We start from the raw sequence: 20263 nt of genomic DNA, 5'->3' as shown, positions 1-20263 counted from the left end.
TATACGAAGGACTAGGTAAGTCTAGCCCTCTTTTGAATCCCTCTCCTTATCCCATCTCTAGAAACTTAATGTTCACCCTGGAAGAGGTTGAACTAGCCTTACGTGTGAGTCAGGGCGGGAAGGCAAAAGGTCCAGACGGTGTCCCTATAGATATTTTTAAGGCAATTGTTCCTTTGTGGGGTCCCCTTCTGGTCCAGGTGCTTAACGCTAGTAGTATTACAGAATTATTGCCCACTTGGGTGGAGTCCATAATTGTGCCCATCTATAAAGAAGGGGATAGACACGACCCGGGGTGTTATATACCCATTTCCCTTTTAGATTCTTTTACTAAAATAGTGGGTCGAATAATTTTGGATCGCCTTTTGCTTTGGGCTGAGGATAATTCTATTTTATCTGACTTACAATATGGTTTCCGCTCTGGCTTAGGAACAGTGGAACAAAGCTTAAATCTTTTAATGCTGACCGGGAAGTACTCGAGGGCCAGGAAAGGGAGTTTGTTCCTGGCCTTTGTTGACCTGTCGGCCGCATTTGATTGTGTTGACCATTCCACTTTATGGACTGTGCTAGGACAACTTGGGGTTGAATCCAATATTATTTATTTTCTTAAACGATGTTATAGTGACGCCTCAGCTCGCGTCCGCTATGGCCTTAGGGGGCAATGCACGGGCAAAATCCCAATCAGGAGTGATGTCAGGCAGGGCTGTGTCCTCGCCCCATTCCTTTTTAATTTGTATATAAATGGTCTGGAGAAAGCCCTGTGCAATAGTAAACCTGACCCCATACGCTGCTGGTCGTCCAATCCTGGCGTTGATGTACGCGGACGATGCTGTGCTAATGTCCCGTACTCAAGTGGGATTACAGCGTGTGGTGGATAGTTTTGCCCTCTTTATGAACGAGTTGGGCCTTAGAGTGAACATCTCGAAAACTTTCATCATGCGCTGTGGTCGAAATCCCAAAATTAAAAAGGCCATTTTTATTGCAGGACAGAAGCTTGATTCCACTAAACAATTTTCTTATTTGGGTATCTTGTTCAACCAGAATGACTCTTGGGGTCCGGCAGTGGCAGCGAAAAAACTTGCATTGGTTCGCTCAACTGCCGCCCTTAAATCCTTCTCCATAAAACTAGGTACCAGACCGCCGGTAGAATTAATTAAGATTTACAAAGCTAAATGCGTGTCTGGTGCAATGTACGGTAGTTGGGTTTGGGGCTTTGCTGACTCTGCTCCCATTCAGGCAGTTGAAAACTCCTTCTTGAAATTTATCCTCACAGTACCCAAGAGTTCCCCTAACTATAATTGTCATGCAGAATTGGGTCTTCCTTTTATATCTGATCTTATTAAACTTGAACCAGTGCTACTATGGCACAGGATGTGGACTAAAGATGAAACCAAGTTTAATAGAAATATATTGATAGATATCTTGGAATTGGAAGGAGAGATGAGGATACCATGGCTGAGATATGTACGTAAATTTTTAGCTGACATGGAAAAGCTGGATTAGTTTTTTAAATTCTCTTTCTATCTCAGCCATATCGCGTAAGGATTTGAAGAAGGAGGGCCTTGCATTTTTGGATTCCGCTAGAATTTCTGTGGAAATCCTAAAACCTACTGTCCTGCAACACCAATTAATTTTAACAACTTTTAATATTCAACCCTATTTGTTGCATGTCCCTGGTAACTATGATAGATTCCTACTATCACGTTTCAGATTTGGAATCTTCCACAGATTGGTTAGTTTTCCTATAACAAATGATTGGACGCACAAATTATTACCCTGTCCTTGTGATGATGTTTCCCCTCAAAGTACTATCCATGTTGTTTTATTTTGCAAATGTTACAGTTATATTAGGCACACAGTTTTACTGCCATTTTTGAGAGAGGTGGGCCATCGGCAATGTCGTTTAGCTATGTTAGATATCCTACATTTGGATAATCATTTTTGTGTTGCCACAATTACATTGTTTTAACAAAAAGTGATTTGCACTTGGAAAAGTATAATATAATGCACTTTATCAAGTCCTTGAATGATTTGTATTAATAATACTGGTGTTTAAGCCATTGAGTTATCGCTAAATGAACTGTTGTGACTTTTTTAAACGCAATGATTTTTTAATGTATGCTTTTATGGTTGTTTTTAACAATCGAATAAAGTTATATTTGATTGGATTGGAGTCTCGTGTCAACATCCTGTGATTCTGGGGAAAACACCTAATCGCCCTGCACTTACAATTCAGCACCATGAGACCCTCTCGGGTAAATTACAGCGCTATACACATCCTGGTTTATTTTGTGATTGTATTCACACCGGTCTTATAATTTCAAATTGGGAGGACTTGCGGGTGGCTCAGGCTCATATGGAGCCTCCAGTCTAGGTTCATTCAGCCTTTCATCCTTCTGAGGTCAATTAATGCTTACCAATTAGGTGGGTGAAAACTGCGGCAGGGCCGTTTCTACCATTAGGCAAGACTAGGCGGCCGCCTAGGGCAACAAAAGGGGGAGGGCAGCAAAAACATGAGTTTGGGAATATCTAATGCATTAATTCTTCTAGCTTGGATGACAGGGGGAGAGAGTGATGGTAGTAAAAGGGAGGGGGCGACATTTTTCAATTCTCGCCTAGGGCAGCAAAACACCTAGAAATGGCCCTGAACTGCGGTACTTGTGGATGTGCTTAGAAGAACTTCAGTGTAAATAAAATTGTGACATCTGACGGTGCACTGTTAAAGGTCGAGGGAAAATCTGAGTAACATAAGATCAGGGCACTAATTCTTTTTTGAGGCAGTAGCACTACTTGGTAAGCATAAACTCTAAACTTGAAGTGGTCAATCAATGTAATCCTAAAATAGGGAAAAGAGTACTGTAATTTTTTTTATTGCATAGCTCTTCAATCTCAGGGGCTTATTTACAAGCCCCTTGCACCACCCATATGTCACTTTTTCCATGTTAAAAATGACGCAAAAGTGGCGCTAGAAGCTTGTAAATATGCCCCTCAATGTTTAAAAGCACACAACCCGGTGAAAAACGATGGTGTTCCATTTTGAATAATTAACAGGGAAACACAATTAAGGGGCATATTATCAAGCCAGGCGATAAAATTATCGCCGCTTTAGCGGCAGGAAACTGCCGCTAAAACGGCGATAATGGGCTTGATAATATGCCCTATGGAATTCCAATTGAAGCCCATGTTAGATGTGAAGGACATCTAACATGGGCTTCAATTGGAATTCCATAGAGCATATTATCAAGCCCATTATCGCCGCTTTAGCGGCAGTTTTGTGCCGCTAAAGCGGCGATAATTTTATCGCCTGTCTTGATAATATGCCCCTAGGTTGGCACCTCACATGAAAACTGAACGTAAATCAAGGTTTCCAAACCCGTGGAGACAAGAGCTCTTTAACTCTCAGCCTTCTCAATGTCATGCGGCATGACATGTTAAGCATACAGCTGCATTTACATTTTGAACTGAGCCTCACAGAAGCTGCGTTTACATTTGGCACTAAGCCTTTTTTTATCATTATAATGCGCACGACGTCCACGCCTCAGTAACAGTGGAGTCGTGCCTCAGGCAAGCTGAACTCCACTGCGAGGATGCATGTTTCATACACTCCCTCGCCCGTACCGCAAATGCCCCCTCAATTTCTGTAGTAGCCACTTCCCAACCCCCCAAATACCAGCGATCAGCTTGCCATAGGACTGTATGCCACTGAGCGATATCCTATCCCTGGCCTCTCTTTCCTAGCCACTCTCTCTCTCTGTTGCGCTGTCTCACCTGAACCTGCAGGTCCAGTGCGCGTATTATGGTGGTACTTTCACAGTTCTGCTGTCTCTCCTTATCTTTATTTTAGTCTCTCCCTCCCTCTCGTCTCCCTTTATTACCCCACGCCCCTCCACTCGCGTGTCACTGCCCCAGATGTCTTACTGCAGCTCAAGACATGTACAGTGTGTGTCTCCTACACGTTCTTCCATCTAGCTCTCTCTCCCTGGTTTTCTGTTGCCTCGCCCCCCTTACATTACCAAGGTCAGATCCTGTGTAGCTTTTGTATGTATTCATTTATTTACATACGCTAGAAAGTGCATAGCTAAACACATATTAAGTCCCAAAGACCACTGCACTGCAAACCAAAACATATAGGTAAAAATACTTTTTTCATTTGCAGTGCCAATAGCACTAATTCTCGCAAATGCGATACCTATTGTATTGCAAATGCGAAACCTATTGCATTGCAAATGCTTGTTGATGTAAATTGTCAGGAACAAAGAGAATTCATCTATGGGAAATCATCCACAGCCCTGTTTTAATGTACCATTAAAACAGAATAACACCTATACAATTCTAAAACAAATGGCAGGTTTGATTGACAATGTATGTGGTAGAGACTCTCACCCGTTGTTGTTTCCAAGACTCTTTTAGTGCATATTCCAAGGTGCTGGTAATACATAACGATCAGGAAAAAGCCCAGCTGATAAAGTTGTTCTATTAATATTTGTGCTAAATCTTATGCTCACAATAAACATTTACACAGCTCTACTAATAAAACAATTGTTTTGAGATATTTCAAGGTTGCTTCGCGCAGTTGTATTGTTCACACCATCCTTGTCTTATCAAGTGCAGCCTTCAAGTATCATGGCAATAAAAAATAGTCATTGCTTCATAATGTTTCGAAAAGCGAGCTAGTTGCTTGACTGTAATGCACTATCTGTTAAATAATTCAAAATACATTTGAGCGTCTGCAGCTGTTTAATTAAAAGTCACAAACTGAATCTAATCCACTATGGCTGACTGAAATTGTATATAGATCAGTGTTTAATCCTCCTAAGATGGAGGAATGTAAAATGAAATATAGAAACCCGATGCTTCATATTATGAATTTGTTAGAACTAGAAAAACAACAATTTTGCTACCTTTTTAATTCTGTTTCTGGTTTCAATCTGTAGAAAAGCATTTTTGCTCTAAAAAAAATCACGTGATATTTTGCAAATATGTATAATATTATGTCTCTATGTATGTATGTACATACTATGCATGTATGAATAAAATGAATGCCACGCTAAATTGTCCACTAAGCAACAGAAAAGAATATCAGATGAGACAGATTTACAGTAAACAAGTGGGCATAATTAGCATCAGAGGAACTGGGTAAAGATTGGTTAAGAAGGTATATTACAGTGAGTTGGTTGGCACAGGGTGACATAATGCAACTTATTATTTCAAAGTTTTTAATCTGTGAATGGGTTTAACACGAATTCTCTAGTAACTGTCCAGTTCATGAAAAAAAATATTCTCCTGTTTTCTAACTTTTTCTACCCTGACCACCTTAACACCCCCAATCTCCTTTACAAGGGATATTCTTGTTTCCAATCCTTAGCGGACTATAAAAGGCATCTTGACTTCATTATTTCCACCCCATTGACTGCTGAATATTGGAAAGATCACCTTCTCATGTGCCATATCGCCACAGACATGATAGTGATGTGCAAATTTGACTTCAGTAGCGCAGGCGCAAATTTATATGTGGCTCTGGAGCTCAGGTCCCACCAATATTTTCAACTGAGGGGTTCAGCATTTTGGGTGGGATACAGGGTCGGACTGGCCTATAGGGCAATGAGGCAGTACCAGATGGACTGGTCTAGCAGATCAGTTTGTGGGCTGTTTAGCAGTTGTGGCCCGATATTATGACCAGGTGGTCTGGTTTTTACAGTTTTTTTCCCTGATAGTTCCACTTTTTAAGCTATCTTAATTGTTAATTTGGGCCACATTTTTTGGGGGTGACCAGGCTTATTTTTTGTTTCAGTACATCCCTGGTAGGGGGAAGGGGTAACACTGTTAAATCTCACCTGCAGCACATGTACCATCATGTCACTCAAGTGCAGCATGCTAGGCACTTGAAAGCGCACCAAAGCTTGGCTCTGGAACAGAGGCTTAAACAGAAGTTTTCTTGTGATAGAAACTGTACTCCATCCGGGGCTTTCATTGTGATGGGAAGTATGGAGTTTAGCAGGACCCCATTGATTTAGAGAAGGATGAACATTTGCCTCCTCACTCAGTTCACAGTCAGGCCAGAATCACTCAGGGGAGTGCAAATTGTGGATTGCATGTACCATGATGCAAAGAGCAAACGTTTCTGGGATGTGAGGTAATGTCTGGCCACACTCTTTTCCCTGCCCAAACTGATTTTCATGACCTCCTCTACCATTTATGAAAAAACAACAAGAGAGAGAGTGTAGAGACACACTCTTAATCCCCCTAGATGATAATTATTAAACAACGGAAGAGTGTGCAAATACAGAAGAAACAGAAAAAAATGTGGATGTATACAATGAAACAAATGTATATTTTAGTGCGCAAATGACAAATCACTCAGGTTTAATTAAAGAACCCTCACTCACCAACCTGGTTGATGACATGCTTCATCATAGGGTTCCACCAGAGATGTCTACTGCACCTCTGGTGTGCTTCAATGCTTACTTATAGCGGAGCTCAAGGTTGGTCATGTACCAAACAAAAGGAGATTTTTTATGTTATAAGTGCAAAAAAGAAAATTGTGCTGATTAAAAAGTGCACAGGATTCAACCAAAACACTTTTAATGGCGGAGAACCTAGGCACAGAATAAAAACAGTTGAAAAAAATGGATGTTAGTCACTGATTGTAATTTGGTCAGGTACATCCTATTCATTGGTCGACATGTTTCAGCCTCTAGGCGTGATTACACGAAGCTTTCTTCAGGACCCACAAAAAAGGCACCTTTGCGGTATAAGCTCGATAAGGCTTACCCTAACCTCAGGTGCAAAAAAACGAATAAACTCACAGTCTCCGGGCCCGTTGGGATCTTTAAGCACTTCCCAAAAGCCATAAAATGTGTGTAATAAAAATTCATACCGCTCCTTGGGCAACCGGTGGGTAGCGGGACTCCAGAACAATTCTTCTGAGTCAACCGCCCAACGGAAACACCTTAAAGATCCCACCGGGCACAGAGACCGTGAGTTTATTCGTTTTTTTGCACCTGAGGTTAGGGTAAGCCTTAGCGAGCTTATACCGCCAAGGTGCCTTTTTTTTGCTGCTTGCTGTTGTTGTTTGACTATGTGGCACTGGTTGGCAGACATTTTGCGCATCCACCCAGTTTGTCTTTTCCATGGGCTTGCATATGTTCCTTGTTTCCCATGCCTCCTTGCTTGCTGCTATTGTTTGACCACGTGGCACTGGTTGGCAGCCATTTTATGCATCCAGCCAGTGTGCCTTTGCCATAGGCTTGCATGGATACATGTAATATCAGTTTCATCATATGCTTGAGGATCATTGTAATATTTAAATTATGAATATGATTACATATTACATGCTTTTGTAATTTTTATTTTATTCTGCACCTCCTTGCCTCACAATAGGTTTCTTCTCATCCTCCCTTACAAACATTGGCAATTATTGGTTGTTTCTTTTTATTTTACGTTTTGAAAATTTTTATTTTAATCTTTTTTTAAAACACATTTTAATTTTCCTTTTTATTTCTTTTTTTATTTTAATTTTATTTTGCCTTGGTTAATCCATACATCCATCCATCATACGTGCACATCAGTGCAGCAACATTCATTTTTTTGAGTGATTATTCCATTTCCTCCTGATCCACATTACCTGCCAAAAGTGCACACTAGCCTCCATTTTTTAAAAGACTATTATTCCATTCATCCACACAGTTCCCTGAGTGCCACATGTGTCCCTTTAGAACAACTGGACATAAAGGAAAGAGTTCTATCTGCATATTGTGTGTTATCTTGATGGGGAATACAATGTTATGGAATGGTGATGCAGTTTGACTTTAAAGTGGTTATTACCTAAGTAACCAACCTCACTAATATTGCCTTTTTCTGTACTAAAACATCAGCAATGCCACGATTCACTAAATCTTTTCTTGCTTGTTTGCTTTTAGGTTCATAAGAGAAGAAGAGTCATCACCTGCAGTACTGCCAAACAGAGTGACAAAGTGACACCACATGTCAGTCCTCCAATCTCTTCTGCTTGTGCAGCTTAGAGACACTGCAAACTGAGAGCTTTAAGATGGGCCTAAAGAAAGTTGCTGCCAAGAAAGTGGTCAGTGAGAAGAAGCAGCTTTCCACCAGGGGCGTGTCGAACAAAACCTTTTTCAAACAACATCATTTGCAAGCTTTGGGCAGCTCTCCTGCGTCAACAGCACAACCCCAACCTAAGCCAAGGACAACGCCTACCAGTGAGGCAGCCACTGCAATTACGGTGATGTCAACCAGCAGTGGTGTTGAATTGTATTAGTTCCTTTTACAAATTAGTACCAAATCCTTTCAGGAAGCAGAGCAAAGTGGACTGTAGCCACAGCCAACAATAGTATATCTTCCTGATGTCATAGCAGAACTGGAGGTTAACCATCCTGCTGTGGAAGGACCTCATCTTTTAGAACCATTATCTCCCAAACCTCCAGCAAGGACCACATCTGATGATGATGATAGGGAATGTAGTGGACCCTGCCATAGTCCAGGAGACACCAGGAGAGGAAAGAGAAAAGAAAAGTTATTGAAAGCCACAGAATTATGGAAGGCAATGATGAGGAGTATGAAGACAATGAGCTACTCACTGTGGAAGGTGACACAGAGGAGTCCTACATTACTATTCATCCTGCTCTGATGGATATGGTACAGGTAGTACTTCCAGCTCCCATTATTGAAAACCCCCACTGAGACTTGCACTAACTACCACTACAGTTGAAGTATGCACACAAAGAGGCAATCGACAACATGCCCACCTACCTCCAGTTCTTATTCAGGCTTTAGCAGTGGTCCAGTAAAAAAGTACTCCTCCTGAGTTTGTGACTTTTTTATGATTAGCAAAGATGAGGAGAACATTGCAATTAGGCCTGGGCGGTTACCTCAATTCCATTTGTGGAGTTTGAAGAGTTTTCTGCACTCCTCACTCCACATAACGCAGCAGAGTTTTTTCCCCACTCACACTTGTCAATGGTAAGTTGGTGAGCATGAGCTGCCGCTCAGGTAGAATTTCTACCCAAACAGCACGCCACCGCTCTGTGGTACTCCACGAACTCCACCGAGGCCTAATTTCCACATTAGTGTTCATTGAGGAAAGCCTGGTTCACATTATGGTACTGGAGGTCAAACAACCCATATGAAAAAACATCATGCAATCTGGTGGGAGGAACACTTAAAAAAAAATGCTGAATGGGTAAAGTGGTGAAAATTCGGCCTGGGTGGAGTTTGTGGACTTTTGCTCAATGGAACTCCACAAAGTGACAGCAAAACTCCGCCATGCACCGCAGAGTTCTGCCAGCAGCGATTATGTTAAGCTGCACTGCTTGAATTGATTTTAAGCGCCAGATGTTTGTCCCTCACTGAAAAATCCTTGCGAACGACACTCAGCTTGACACTGGATGGTGCTGATGCTTTCTGTCACTCGAGTAGTCATTCTACTCGAGCGACAGCTTCCTAAATACGAGCGATAGATTTCTAAATGTGAGTGGTCCTGACCTGCTGCAACCACTTGCATTAAGAAATCTCACTGAAAGGAGGTCCAGCACAATTTTTGTCTCACAAGAGGAAAAACATTGCTCAGTGTCACTTCATGGAGTTTTGCAAAAATCTGCACTCCCCACAGAGCGCAAAGTGGGGAAAACTCTATGAACTCAGCTGGCGGAGCAAATTTTTCTCCCACTCCAAGTGAAAATGAGGTGATTGGAGAAACATCAGCTACAAGTCGAATCATGGTGGGAGGTGATGATGAGGGAGAAGGGGCTGACATCCTCACACAAAGCAGCCCTGTCCCCAGCAGTCCACCAGCAGAATCACCCACTTCAGTCACTTCACAATTGCACAATACTCAGAGAAACTACAGCATACAGTGATTGCCCCACCATGACGCGCACTGAGTCTACCACCACCTACTTCTCAAAAGTGGCCGCACAAAAGAACAAAAAAATATAGGCTACCATTATGGGCATATTCAAGAGGAACCCTACTGCTGCAACCATCCACTGAGATGTTTGTACAATGGGAAGCTGGCAAAGTTTTTAGCACTGAACCTCTCCCTTTTTCTTTTATGGAAGGCGTGGGAGCTGAGAATTTGTGGCTGCCTTCTGGAAGTTGGACCAATTTTGTCAGAGTTGCTGTTCCAGTGCTGCCTCACGATGTGCTGCAATTGGTTGGACAAACTGTGCAGCAAAGTGCTGTTCACACTATCCACCTGACGACAGTTGTCAGGTGACTGATCACATGTGCATCACTGCACATTGGATCTTTTTCCAGAGGTAAAGCAAAAGATATTTACAGGTCTTGGCCCTAAAGACATTTTTGGAAATGTTTGCGTGCATTCAACAATAGCCATGTTCACCATGAGGAAATCACATACAGCTTCAAACATCTTGTTGAATTTAACAGCAAGGTGTCTGAATGGCTGCAACCTAGAGGTCTCAGAATTGGATTTATTGCCACGGACAACAGCAGTAACATAGTCAACACCATGGGAGAAGGTGGCTATTTCAGAGTCTTTTGTTTGGCCCATTGCATTAACATGTAGGTACAAGACTTTCTAAAAAAAAGAAGACAAAGTCAGCGACATACTGACCACCTGCAGAAGAATCTGCACCCTTTTGCCATTCTTTTAAAGCCAGCAAATTGGAACTCGACGTATTACATGTTGCAACGTTTGTTTAAGGAGTGCAAACAGATCCATGACTATATCATTCAAAGAGGAGGGGATGCAATTGGGAAAGCTAGGACCATGAATACAGACAAATAGCAGCTAGTCAAATGCCTGACACAGATGCTTCTCCCCTTTGAGGTTTTCACACAGGAAGTTTGCAAAGAGGACAGTATTGGGGGCCAAACTATCCCGTTGTTGCAGCTGCTACCTCAATCCAAATAAGCAGTGTGGGTACCATTTAGCAGCTGTGCGCTGACCTTTGTTCCAACCATTGTAATGGTCCCTCTTCTTTGTGTTTTGAGAATCTGCTACAGGACCAGCTAAAGAAAGTGTCTGAAAGCTTCGCCCTTACAGGTGTGAATGAAACCACCAAAGCGCTTGCCTTGGTTGAGAGCTTAATCCTTTGCTGGGTTTGTTATACAAGGCTGCAACATGTTATCATCTCATCCAAAGAGTACATCTGTGCCACACTACTTAATCCACAGTACAAAACAAAACTGCCCACTTTCAATCCTTTTTCTGAAGGGGATGTTTCAAAATACAAGACATGGATTGTTGAGCAAGCTGGAGACCTGGACGATGAATTGCTGAACTTAGAGTCCCACCATGCAGTTCTGGGGTGCCACCTTGAACTCTCACAGCAGCCAGCAGAATAAGAAAGCAGAACATTTGCAACAACCGCAACAGGAGGATTGGACCCAACAGCTGCACTATTTTGGTATCAAATGGCAGGGCTTAAGTCCAATGCAGTGCCTGTGGCAAAAGATGTCAATCAAGTGGCAGCACCAATGATCATCCAGACGATGTTCCAGTAGTATCTTGATGATCCAAAAGGGGTCTATGTGGATCAAAATCCATTGATGTATTGGTATGAGAAGATGTGCCTATGGTCAGAGCTCAGCAACAACCAAAGGAAATGATGGACGGAGTGTTGAACATTGCAAGCACTCACCCCCAGTCAACTGATCTGGGTTTAATCCATCACCGTTCTTTAGCCCACTCTGCCACCCCAGTTCAGACATGGTCACATGCAAATCAGTCTGACCCTGTGCCTCATGGGAACAGTCCAGCCCGAACTGCCAAGCCATGTCTTCCCTGGACCGGAAACAAGCTTCCTAGGACCGGTTTCTGGCATTTCAGCCGTCTTCAGCCAGGCTTGCTTGAATCCAGTGGCAAAGTGAGCAAGGGACTCACGTCTGAGCATACCCTGCCAACTTATTGCTAACTCACTGATAAGACTAATTCACTAAGGTAAACTAAACTAAACATAACTTACCTCTTAGTGTGAAAAGCATGTTAGCATTGTAGAACACAACCCAACAAATAATTAATACTCACCAAAACCCGAAATCTCTATGTCTAGCAAGTCAATCAGGTCCTTCTCCTGGTCAAGGATACTCACACAGCTGTGCGTCAGCTCTTGGGTGGTGGACTGGACTTGGCTAGATTGGAGCACATACTTGTGCACCATCACCAAATGCTGCTGATCCTCCTGTAAGGGGTAACCACTGCCAGGCCTCCAACCTGCTGGCAGCATAGAGGGGAGGTGGAGCACCTTCTGCAAGGTAGACGAGTGCTGCTGGCTGTTTGGGTGGGCCTGTCGCCGACACTCCCTTGGTTGCTGAGCTCTGCCATAGTGCTGGGTGGAGTGACAACAAGAAAAGAAACAAGGGAAGGAAGGAAGGAAGGAAGGAAGGAAGGAAGGAAGGAAGGAAGGAAGGAAGGAAGGAAAAGGAAGGAAGGAAGAAAGGAAGGAAGGAAGGAAGGAAATGGAAAAATACACAAAAATCAAATAGTCACACAAAATATGAAAAAATTAAAATAGCAAGACACAAAAACACACTAATACAATAAATAAAAATGAGGGGTAGAATAATTAGGAAGGTGCGGAATATTTAAAAGATTAAGAAGCAATTCAAAAATAGGCCCAGCACCATTAACAGAGTATGAAAAGATGGCTGCGCCCATGTGAACTGCGTTTGCCATTCGTGTGTGATCTCCAACTCGAGGACATACTCCATGTTGCGTTTGACATAAAAATGCAATGTGAATGGGCGCACTAGGAAACTATATTGCACTCAGAAATCCAAGTAGTGCCGTGGAGTTTTTTTTGCCACTCCACTGAGTTTTGTGTAGTGCAACTCTGCAAACTCCGCTCAGACCTACACATAGGTCATCCTTAAGCTAGGCCCTAGGTAGCCATCATTTGGCCTTAAAGCTATGAAACCTTTTGAACTCTCTTGAAATTAGATGTGCATTCTCCCACTTGTTGTCATTGTTTAAGTGAAAGGTGGAACATGTACTTTTAAGTTTTATATATCCAGGTATTGACAAACAGCTAGATTTGTTTTTCACTACTGTGAGGCCGACTCCTCTCATAGGCTAGTATTGGGAATTTCTAAAAACACTTTTAAGCTGTAATTTCTTATTAGAAACGAGTAGCTAAATCATGTTTTCTATCTTTCGAATGGTCTAAAAATCCTCTTCAGTAAAAAAGTTGGGTTTGACATTACTATTTTAGAAAGGCCACTTTTAGAAAGTTGGCATTTCTTTGCACTTAACATTGCTCTCTTGGGGGAGGCAAGATGGCAGACGCTCTGCTGGCCAAGTGAGCACTCGTAAACGATCACCCTCCTCACCTCTCAGAAGAAGCATAGCGATGAGGCTTACGATATACCGTTAAAAACCCAGCTGATCCAGATGGTACACAGCGAGAAAGTCTGTGGGATCTACTTACAGTTCACTGGTCGGTGGCTTGCTGTTTACGGTCTGCAGACCTGTCTACATGGCTGGTGTGGCACTCCCCTCGAAGATTCCATCGGTTTCTGGCTGGGAAGTTGTGTGGGGCGTCCCGGGCGAGAATGCCTCCAAGGAACGCCCGAGGGGCTAAGATGCGTGTCACTGGAGAATCCACTGCTCCGATGAAAGCCCCGGAAACATCTCAGGTTTCGCGGGTCCAGGAAAGAAAACTACTCCGGCTATCTTTCTGTCGGCCAGGAAGGGAAATAGCATCAAGTAGGATGGAAGTCTAATGGAGGAGGCTGCTCTCTCCCCGCGTCTTGATGAGGTGAGCCTTGGGAATACAGGGGTCACTGGATTTAGTGTGGAGGTTGCAACAACCCAGAGGGGGCAGGAAAACTTCCTGTGTGATCCCTTACTGTATACCCTGGGGGGGCTGATGGGCGGGGGGGCAAGGACTTCAGGCACAGACAACACTGGGGGCTGTTTCCGGTAAGGATATCTTAGACCCTTCAGCCGCTGGTTCAGAGGCAAAGGTTATCAAAGTGGATGGTGGCAAGTCACGAATAATGAATGGGAATAAGTCCATAGCGCTGCCGGAGGCAGGCGTAGGCGATTGGTTTTTCTCCTTGTCTAACCACTCTAATTCCTCAGGAGATGAGTCATTGCAGATGTCCGATGGCCCCTCAGGCTCGCCAAACTGTCAGTGGAGTGAAACCAGTAGTATTCACCAGGAGGAGGAGACCCCGGGAAATTGGATCAGGGTATCTGGCCCTAGCACAGTGCAGAAGAAAATTCCAACATCTATTCCCAGAAAACCTGTGGATCTAGCTACTGCACCTGGCTAGGAACAGCCTCTCTTTACTAATCAGGGTACAGGCACAGCCTCAGGGGTGGCATTGAGACAAGATCACCGCAATCCACCAGAACATTCAGGAGATAGCTCCCTGGCTGTTTTATATGAGACAATTATGTTGCATATAGATGTAACCCAGGCAGAGAGCCCAAAAATTCAAGGCACCTGCTGAAAGCTTCAAAACTCACTCCATCCAGTGGCCAAGTCTTGTTCAGAATTCACAGAGAGAATATCTGAAGCAGAGAACAGGATCTTCACACTTGAGGACAATATGAGTCTACAGAAAGCATCTACTCACGCACTGGCAACGCAGAAGAGTGACATTGCTTGGAAACTTGAGAATTATGGAAAATCGCCTCAGTCGCAATAATTTAAGGATTCTTGGTGTACCTGAAGGTGTTGAAGAATCTGATACGCTGAAGTTCATTGTGGGACTTTTTAAAGAAGCTTTCTCGGAACTGGCATAGTTGGCATGGGACATAGAGATTCAATGGGCCCACCGGTCTCCGTTTCGGCAAAGTAATTATTCAGGGCCTAGCCACTCTACTTCGCGACCTAGAGAAATACTGATCTGCCTCTCGAATTATTTATCTAGGCAGGCTCTGTATATTTTGGCTAGGCCCCACAGAAACAGAAAGGGTATTGGGTTTGAGTTTTTTGTTCGCCCTGATTATTGTCACACAATGGTAGAAAAAGATGGCAGCTTCGGCAGTTAATAAATCCTTTTCAGGGCGAAGGAGCTCAGTATTTCTCTTAAACCCAGCTAAACTTAAGATAATAGATAAAGACAAGATTACGTTTTTCACATCCAAGATCAAAACTAAGGAATTTTTACAGGCTATAAAACCTTAAGAAAGGGGTCAGTCCTAGATTCTGTTAGTATTAGCAGGAGGAAGCTTTACATCTATAAATCAAACCTGCTAGTTTATGCTGTGCTGTGCTTTAATATAATTTTCTTTTCATATAGTGCATTGATTGGGTGAACTGGGAGGAAGGAGGGGCGATCGGTGTTGCTACAAGGCACTCCATCACATTTAGACCAATGGGTCTTTTAACCTCTATGTTGGGGAGGGCCTCTGCTGGAAGAGGATGTGCTGGTGTGGGTGTTGGGGGTGTTCCTGGGAGGGGGGAGGCTGTTACAGGGGCACAGGGGATGAAAATAGTAAATAAGCCAATAAACGCTTTAAAGCAAACAAGAGGAAAGAATGTGATATTTTGGGAGAGAGGAAGTTGTCGATGCAGTTTTGAACCTGGTTAATGATGACTGTATTGTCTATATGTTTGTGTAATGTACGTGGCCTTAATGATAGGGCCAAGCGGTAAAAAGTAGCACAGGAAATCAGAATCATGTCTCCTGAAAGGGTCTGTCTTCCAGAGACACGCATTCCTTGGAGTAAGCATAAGGTGCTAAGAGAGCTGGGATATAATCTTTTGGTATGCACGTCGCAAGGGACTACTAGAAGAGGTGTGGCCATCCTTGCAAAGAAGAATAATATCTTTCTTGCAAAGAATAATATTTTAACAGTTGTTAAAAGCCTGGCAGATAAATGTGACCGCTGGGCGATAGTTGAATGCTTAGCTGATAACAAGAAACTCACAATATGCGCTGTGTACGGATCTAATTATGATGTAGCGCAGACTCTAGAGTATCTGAAAAACAAAATTGGATTCTTGGGCATCCCCTTTGATACTGTGCGGGGATTTGAACATTCAGCTGGAAGAAGTCAACCAGGGTATTCGTGGAGAGAAGTATCTTGGTCAGAAACCCAATGTCTATAAGGTCTTGCAGTAGCTTATCTATGAGCATGGCCTAGCTGATGCTTGCTCTAGGTTAAAACATCCGGATCCAGGGTGTACACAATATTCTTGACCGTTTCAATAGTTAGCCAGGCTAGATGATTTTTTTGTTACCAAAACATATTTAGCAGGAGGCACACATACAGATCTTCCCTATAATCACCTTGGATCATAATCCATTGTTATTAAAGCTTATGATGCATGGTGCAGTCTCTTTCAATAGGAAGCTATTGCCTAATGAAGAATGTATCTGTCATATATAACAGTGGTTAAACCAATTCCAGGCCATTAATCACAACTCCACTAAATGTGGCATAGTTTGGGATGCTCTAAAAGCAGGGCTTAGGATAGAGATCCTGAATTTTGAATTATATGTTCAAAAACAACAGAGGCAGTTTCTAGATTGGGCTATATGATAACTGTTAGACTTGGGGGTCTCTAGTTGGCACAGGTATGCACTTGTGACAAATAGGGAACCTTGACTCTAGTCAGGGTAAAGGGGTACACTCCCAAAATAACCCCTGCTCACCCCCTTGGTAGCTTGGCACGAGCAGACAGGCTTATCTCAGAGGCAGTGTGTAAAGCATTTGTGAACATATACAGTAATCAAGTGACAACACTACAGATGGACACCACACAGGCTTTACATCAAAAATAAGTATTCTTTATATAGATTTACCACAAGACCATAGACGGCAAAAATCCACAATACTGTTACTTAAGATGGTAGAATTTAGCTTAGTTCTCTTTAGTTCTTAAATGCGATACTTTAAGTCAATGTACCTTTAGATGCGACACGCAGGGCAACGAAAGTGTCACAATGAAGTAGATGCGATGTAAGTTTGGTGCAAAGAAGTAAAGACGTGAAGATCTTCCAGATGCGGCACGCTTCTTCGATGTTGCGAGGAGACTCGATTCGATACATCAGCTGCAGCGGCGACACCCCTTTACACGATGTGACAACAGCGGCTTTGGCGGCGACACTCTTCTCCGATGTTGTGAGACACTTCCGCTCGATGCGACAACTGCAGCAGCAACACCTTTTACGCGATGCGACGACAACAGCTCTGACGGCGGCACACTTCTCCATGGATGCGAGGTGCTTTCCTTGATGCGGCGCAATGCGTCAGCTACGATGGCTGCGATGGTGACACGCTTCTTCCTCGAAGCAAGACTCTCCTCTTGATGCGGTGCAATGCGTCAGCTACGATGGCTGTGATGGCAACACGCTTCTTCGGCGTTGTGAGACACATCTTTGAAGATGCGAGATGCTTCCGCTGAATGCGACAACTGCAGCGGCGACACCCCTTTATGCGACAGCTCCGACGGAGGCACGCTTCTCCTTCTTGAGTCACGCTTCCAGCTCCTTGCGACACGCAGTCCCTCAGAAGGCCCCAAAACAGCAGCATATTATAATACAACAAGGGCACCCAAGAAAAGTCGACCAGGGGCCCTGGGAGTTAATTATTTTGAACAACAACGGTCCCTCGAAATTTCAAGATATGGAAGCGGAATGAATATAGACTCAATCAGTACTATATTAAACAGACTTGTCCAGCCGGACAGAGGACAAATATTTACTCATAAGCAGATAAACAGTCATTTGAACATTAGTACATAAAGTGGGACACAAGCCTGTGTCCTATTCGACCAACCTAGAGAAATACAAGACAAAACAAAACAGCAGGGGGCTCAGGCAAAGCTCATGGTTTGTTTTGAAGAACCAGTAAACAATTTCAAGGAAACAAATTGCGTAGAACACCTTTACACTTTAAAATAAATTATTTAGGACGTATAAGGTGTTTTTAAAGTGTTGACGGCGTTTCGACCCATTGGGGGAATACATGGATCATCATCAGGACAACGGGTATTATGCCTGTATAGTAGAGCCTGTATGACCGGTATGCATGAGGAGGGTGGGATAGTCTGGCAAGGGATAATTACAGCATAAAATAACTGCTGTGGCGGAGAGCGGAAGTTCGATCGGAGCCGCGATTGCGTGCTCATGGGCACAATGGCCGATATGGTATAAAACCAGGCTGAATAGCGGGATCCAGGTATCGTCAATGGGGGATCTTCGAAGATGCAAGATGCTTCCGCTCGATGCGACAATCGCAGTGTCGACACCCCCTTATGCGATGTGACGACAACAGCTCCGACGGTGGCACGCTTCTCCTTCTTGAGTCACGCTTCCAGCTCCTTGCGACACGCAGTCCTTCAGAAGGCCCCAAAACAGCAGCAGGCACTTCCAAAGAACTCTGGGGAGCTGGTGGTTGAAGTATGTTGTTCCTGAGACTTCAGCAGGAGGCAAGCTCTTTTGCAAGCCCTTGGAGATCCTTCACAAGTTGAGCAAAAGTACACACACAGTTCCTTTTTCCTCCCTTTGGCAGTAAGGCAGACATTGCAGGCCAATCCCCCAGTTTCAGGGATAGTTTCAGCTTCTTCTTGGTTCCTCTCCTCAGCAGAGTTTTCTTCTTGTTTTCCCAAAGTGATCAAAATTCTTGGGATCAGGGTCCCAATACCTATACCCCCAAATCCTTTGTCCTCTGAAGGCAGAGGGGCCTTTGCCTTGTTCAAACCGGTTCCGGTCAATCCTGGAGCACTTTGTTTACCTGACTCCTTCTTTCCTTTCAGAGTGCAGGGCAGAGACATCAGACGCACCACAGGAGGTGGAGTCAGCATTGTGGAGGGAAGGCACAGCCCTATTCAGGTTTCAGGTGCAACTCCTCCCTCCCATCTAGATGCAGATCTCTCTATTCACTACTGGGCCACCTCACCATGTCTCCTGGAATTCCCCAGCCCTGTCACTCAAACTCCAGACAAGGAATACACAGCCTAGCAGAGGCAGGTTTGGATGGTTAGACAAGAAAATGCCTGCTTTCTAAAAGTGGTATTTTCAAACACAGAATGTTAAAACCAACTTCACTAAAAGATGTATTTTATCATTCTGAGTTCAGGCAAACAAAATTTGAATTTCTACCATGTTCCCTGAGTCAGTTAGGATTATAAGATGTAATAATCAAACTGTCCATTCTGGCCTATGGAGAACAGGTAGCCTTGCAATATTGAAAAACAAAAATGGCTGTAATTCACTATTAGAACATGCCACACACACTAGGGCATGTCCTACCTTATCCTTACAATGCACCCTGCCCTTGGGCCTACCATAGGGGTGTCTGATATGAAAAAAAGGGAAGGTTTAGGGACTGGCAAGTGGGTGCACTTGCCCAGTCAGCATGACAGTACCAGACTGCATGCAGGCTCTGCAATGGCAGACCTTAGACACACTTTTACAGGCTGCTTCTGTGGGTGGCACAACCAGTACTGCAAGCCCACCTGCAGCATTTGGATTTACAAGCCCTGGGCACTCCTGGTGCACTGCACTAGGGTCTGACAGGTAAACCAAACCAACCAATCATGGAATCACACATTCATACATTAATTTACAATAGGGAACACTTGCACTGTGGCACTGGACAGCAGTGGCACAGTGCCCTGAGCATCTAAGGCCAGCAAAAACACATGAGGCAACAGCAAAAATGGAAGGGAGACCCACGCCAAGGTGCCAGGTCTCACAATAACCTTCAGCAAGCTGGGTATGCCCTGATACATGCTCTGCAGGGGAAATTAGACACCACGCAGGTGTAGACTGAGGTAGCTCGCTGCAAAGCCAGTATAAATGGGGAGTGGGCTAAGGATATTGCAAATAAAATATCACATTTTTTAGAAGGGTGTGCTATGAGTATAGGGAGAAAACTGGCAGATGCTTGGCCAAGAAAATTAGGTGTAAGGAGGTAAAGGATGCACTCACTGTGATTGAAGATTCAGCTGGGAACCTAGTAGAAACACTGGAGGAGATCATGGAGGTCTTTAGAGCCTTATATGACTAATTGTATTCAGAGAATCATAACAGTCAGGCGAGAACGGCATCTTTCTATAAAGATCCATACAGGAGGATGTTAAGTGAAGATGATCGGAGATATTTGGAGGAGCCTGAAACCATAAAAGAGCTTTTGGAAGTTCTTTAGCAACAGAGAAGGCCTTTGGTCCGGACAAGCTCCCACTAGAATTTTATAAAACATTTTTATCTGAGCTATAATCAGATATGCTTACTGTGCTTCAGGAAGCACAGAAAGTGGGATGCCACGGCATCATGGGATGTAGCTAGTATTATCATGTTTAAAAAAAAAATAATATAAACCATC

This window comes from Triturus cristatus, chromosome 9 (genome assembly GCF_964204655.1).
Source record: "Triturus cristatus chromosome 9, aTriCri1.1, whole genome shotgun sequence".
NCBI classification, from domain to species: domain Eukaryota; kingdom Metazoa; phylum Chordata; class Amphibia; order Caudata; family Salamandridae; genus Triturus; species Triturus cristatus.
The sequence above is the reverse complement of the archived record's forward strand: the minus strand, read 5'-3'. Positions refer to the sequence as shown.